The 5,239-nt window shown below is 43.0% G+C and overlaps 1 protein-coding gene across 3 annotated transcripts in view; it reads left to right on the top strand.

The window, feature by feature from the left end:
• Positions 1-5,239, top strand: part of Eef2k (eukaryotic elongation factor 2 kinase) — a 45,216-nt gene that overhangs the window by 742 nt on the left and 39,235 nt on the right. The window lies entirely within an intron of this gene.

Below are 5,239 nucleotides of genomic sequence, written 5' to 3'. Positions count from 1 at the left end.
TTTTTTTTTTTTTTTTTTGGTACCAGGGATCAAACTCACAACCTTGCACTTGCGTGGTGGGCACGGTGCCACTGAGCTTAATCGCTGGCCCTAAAATACATTTTATTACCTTAGAGTAGAGTTGTACAAACTTCTTGGTGAATCTCGCCCAACTTTTTTTTTCCTTATCTTTCTTATTTTCAGAAATGGAAGAGAGTTAAGTGTGGTGACAGACACCTGTAATCTTCACACTCTGAGAGGCTGAAACAGGAAGATCAATCACAAGTTCAGCCCAGCCTGGGCAACTTAGAGATTTAGCCAGACCCTATAAATACATACATGAGTGAGTTAGTTTATTCATTTATTTTTAAAAGGCTGGGTCTGTAGCTTAGTGTGAAGGCTCTAAATTCAGTCCCAGGTACTGCAAGGGAGAAGGAAAGGAAGGAAGGGAAGGGAAGAGAACAGAATGAGATAGAAAGCATCAGAGAGCACTGCACTTTGTAAAGATCTTGTTTCTTGAACACGGGGACACACATTCATGTACATAAACATGGTGAACATATCAATTGCTTATGGCCACATCCAACATTAAAAAAAAAAATTTTTTTTTGGTACTGGGGATCGAACTCAGGACCTTGCACTTGTAAGGCAGGTGGCAGAACCACTGAGCTAAATCCCCCACCCGACATCCAACATTTTTTAAATGAAATGAATGAAATGAAGCAGAACAGAATAGAATGGAAACTATTAGAGTCCTGAAAAGTGTAAAGATCTTATTTCTTTAAGCATAAACACAGTAGTCCACCCTTGTCTGCCAGGGACATATTCTCAGATTCCCAGAGGATGCTTGAGACTGTGTTGTACCTAACCCTGTATATTCCGTGTCTTCCTGCACATTCATGTGTACGATAAAGATTAATTTACAAATTAGGAACAGTAAGAGATTGTGACAACAGTAAACAGTAATAAGGTAGAATAATTATAATAGTATTATACAACGGTATTTTTATTGTTTTTTGTTGTTGTTGTTTTTTTTGGGGTACAGGGGCTCGAACTCAGGTCTTTGCACTTGTGGGGCAAGCGGCAGAACCACTGAGCTAAATCCCTGGCCCACAGTAGTATTTTTATTTTCCTGTACTGGGAATTAAATCCAGGGCCTTTGCCCTGAGCTATATCCTGAGCTCTTTTGTTACTTTTTATTTTGAGACAAGGTCTTGCTAAATCTCCCAAGCTGGTCTTGAGCTTTCAGTCCTCTTGCCCTAGCCTCTCAAGAGTGTTGGAATTACAAGCGTGTACCACCGTGCCCAGCTTAATTTTTTAAAAAATTAAATTATTATGCCACATGCTTTTATTGAAAACAATTTGGGTAGGTAATGAATTATATAAATGAGTCACCTTGCATTATTTATTGTGTACTATGTATCTGTCATCAGCCTGTGCATTGAGTACAGACAGGCAAACAGTTGTCTACAGACTTAAGTGTCTCTCCAAGGGCTGGGGATGTAGCTCAGTGGCACCGCGCCTGCCTGGCAAGTGCAAGGTCCTGAGTTTGATCCCTGGTACCGAGAAAATAAAAAAAAGGCTCCATTTATCCAACAGACACTGACACAAAGAAAAAAGTATAAAGTATTAGTTACCTACATAGCAATATGTTTTAGGAGCACTGAAAAGGACCTCCTTTAATATCATGGCTATCTTTGTGGTCTGGCTGTAGAAAGTAGACTCAATTCTTGTTATTCATTGTTTTTGAATCAGTGCCTGTGTTTTGCACGGTATAGGTGCTTAATAAATGTTATCTCCCTTTCTGTTCCCACATCCCAGCATATGGCCCCAACAGTTTATCACTGACTGAAAAATTAATGGTCTTGAAGGGCTTTCCGCCAGCTGGGAAGGGAGCTCAGTGACGGAGCACTGGCCTGGCATGCGGGAGGCTCCGTGTTCCATCCCTGGCACCCTCACCCACCATACACACACGTGTGGAAAACCCTTAACACAAATTAATACCTTTTTTCCGAATTTGTTTGCCAGTAACTCATTTTGGAAGGGTTCCATCTTGAATCTTCTGCACCTTGTCTGCGTGTGTCCAGTTTTGTTAAATATTTTAACATCACCCCTGCATGTGTGCACATGTGATTACGTTAAGCGCTCATGTTCCCCCTAGGGAGTGGCGAGGCCCTTAGACTCACCTCCGGGCAGCGAGGTGACATCTGAGCTGGACACAGACATCTGAGAGATGCACACAGAGGTCTGCTGAGAGCCTGTGGAATGCAGAGAATGGGGTGATGTGGTCAGTGTCCCCCTAGGGGATGCAGTGTAAAGTGTAGTGTTGCGTGTTGGTCCAAAAAGCAGGGTTCTTCTGGACAGAGGAAAAATATATTTATTTTATTAGAAAGTTATGTTCACATCATAGCAAAGCGGTATAAAAGAGCACTGGTGAACATTATTAGACTTCATGTAGTTACTTTGGGAGAACAATTTTAAAATGCAATGCTGTGATTTGATCTTTACAAACAGTATCTGTTAGTACTATAAGCAAAATGTCCATTGCCACTTTGGAATTGGAAATGAAAAACATTTTTCTATCATTTTATAGAATTGGTCTGTTTTTAGAATATGCATCATTTTAGTTCTGGGAAACAGGTAATTTTTTTCCTGCAAGACCAGAGTTCTAGCCTAAGTCAGTCTGGGGCAGGCAGCTCCAGAAGTAGCCCTGTAGGTCTCCTCTGGGGGTGGGGATCCCAGCTGTGGCTGCAGTTTGTCCTCACTGTGTCCCACCCTAAGGCAGTAATTTACACACACACACACACACACACACACACACACACACGCACACACGCACATGCACACACAAACATACAATACCCACAGATACTGCAGAGCCTGAGGGCTGTGGCTCAGTGGGGGAATGTGAGGCCTGGCATTCCATCCCCAGCACCACTAAGCAAGAAAGAGAGAGACAGAAAAAGACAGAGAAAAAGGAAGGGAGGAAAGAAGAAAATTTCAGATGTGTATGTGGAAAAAAAATTCATGAAAATTCCTTGGCACAATGCTGATCCATGTAGAGGAAAAAATATTAGTTACATTTAAAAATTGTATTTTTTTATGGGAGCTGGGGATTGAGCCAAGGACCTGTTGGATGCTAAGCCTGTGCTCTTTCACTACACCCCCACCCTCTAGTGTCTCCTTAAAAATATGCTGATAAGTAAGAAGGCAAGTGGAAACAGGATATCCACTTTTATTTTAAAAATATACACACACTTATTAGAAGCTGCATAACAAAAATGGTTTGAAGGAGGAATTTGCATCCGATCATTAGTGGTGATTCAGGGGAAAAGACAGCATGAAGAGGGACTTTGATTACCAAGTACAGTATATAAACATTTAAAAATTCAAAGCTACATGTATATTACTTGTGAGGTTAAAAACAAAAAGTGTTTAAAAAAAGCAAAAATAGGGCTGGGGATTTAGCTCAGCACTGCACCTGCCTCTCAAGTGCAGTCCTGAGTTCGATCCCTGGCACACACAAAAAAAACGAAAAATAAAGCAAAATTAGTAGATAACATCCCACCCCCGCAACAGACAACCAATGACCTCTTCTTGAAGCCACCACTCTCACAAGGCCAAGCTGAAGATCATGCTGAGACTGGGGCTTCCTCTGGGCTCTGTTCCCCCACTGCAGCCCTTTAAGCTCTGGGAATGGGCTTCCCCTTTTGCTCCTCTGCCTGAAACCTCTTTGAACTGCTGTCTCTATGAAAATTACAGTCCTAAAAACAGAAAATTACAGTCCTGGCTCTTGCTGCCTTGAGGCGGCTTCCTGGCTCGCTCTCTCCCTTCTGCATTCCCCAGGCTCTCAGCAGAATTCTGGGTGCATCTCTCAGATGTCTGTGTCTGTCTGTGTGTCGCTCTCAGACATCACCCTGAGGCTCAGGGGCTGTGTCAGAGGGCCCTGTTGTTCCATAGTGGGTTACCGTGGTCCACCTGCCGGTTACCTTTGCCAGTGGTGACTCCAGAGGGAGACAGCAGCTCGTTTTTCCAGACCTCACCCCCTCTGGCACTCAGCAAACCTAATACGCATGCATGTGCGTGTCTGTGTGTGTGTTTAATTGACTGTTGACACAGCAACCTGGGTTGTCTGACCAAAATGGCCACCTGGGCTTCCTCAAGAGCCACCGCCCTGACAGGTACTGGATGGGCCCAGGTCCCCTGGGGACATGATGGAATCTGGCCAGGGGCACCCTCTCAGAAGGCATCAGGCAGGCGACCAAAGGTCACTTGTCATAACATTGGATTGCTTTGAAAAGGATCAGGAGTAACTGTTCCTTTTCGACTTCTCTGTCATTTCTAGATTTTCTAGAATAAGTGTAGATAGTATTAATTTTTTTCATTTTTAAGTAAAGTTAGGCATTTTACATTTAAAATTTGTTTTTCACTTCTGAGAATATCTTGGGATTCACCCCATGTCGGCACTTCTTTGTTTTTTGTTTTTTTGGCAATGCTGGGGGTTGAACCCAGGACCTCACACATGCTAGGCGACCACTATCCCAGCCCTTTGAGAAACATTTTTTTTTCTCTGTTTCAAATAATACAGTAATAAATGCTCACATATAGACATTTTAACATGGCATATATTTTATAGTACTTAAGTGATACATGGACAAGGTAAAAGGACTTCAGACCTTGGGATGTGAGAAAAGTGGCCCCTCCAGCTCGGAGCTCTGGCCTGCACCCTTCCAGAGAGCTTCTCTGTATGCGATCAGCACGTTTGCATGTGAGCTGCACCCTCCTCGCTGTCCTCCCACATCAGCCCTTGGGAACGACATGAACTAGAACTTCTGTGACCCATCTGTTGGCCAGGTGGGCCTGCTGTACATACCTTTCCCAGAGCACCTGTGTCCACTGCAGCTCCCGGGCAGCTGGCGTTCTGCGATATAGTAACCCCCTCTCCCCTGCACCCTGGGAACCATACAGAGCCCCAGGAAATGGTGCAGCTGTGTTTGAACAAAAAAGATTTTTTTTCCCCCAGTACTCAGGATTGAACCTAGAGACTTTGCCCTGACCTGCATCCTCAGCTCTTCTTGGTTTTTTTTTTTTAACTTTAAAATAATTTAAATTTTTATTTACTTATTTACTACTACTACTACTACTACTACTACTACTACTAGTAGTAGTAGTAGTAGTGGTATTGGAGATTTAATTCAGGGCTTTTGTGCTGAACTGTATCCCCAAGCCCTTTTTATTTTTTTTTTAATTTTAAGAGAGG

The sequence above is a fragment of the Fukomys damarensis genome, unplaced genomic scaffold (genome assembly GCF_012274545.1).
Source record: "Fukomys damarensis isolate Sample0158 unplaced genomic scaffold, DMR_v1.0_HiC HiC_scaffold_34, whole genome shotgun sequence".
NCBI lineage: Eukaryota > Metazoa > Chordata > Mammalia > Rodentia > Bathyergidae > Fukomys > Fukomys damarensis.
Note: the sequence above shows the minus strand (reverse complement) of the source record. Positions and strands in the feature narration are given on the sequence as shown.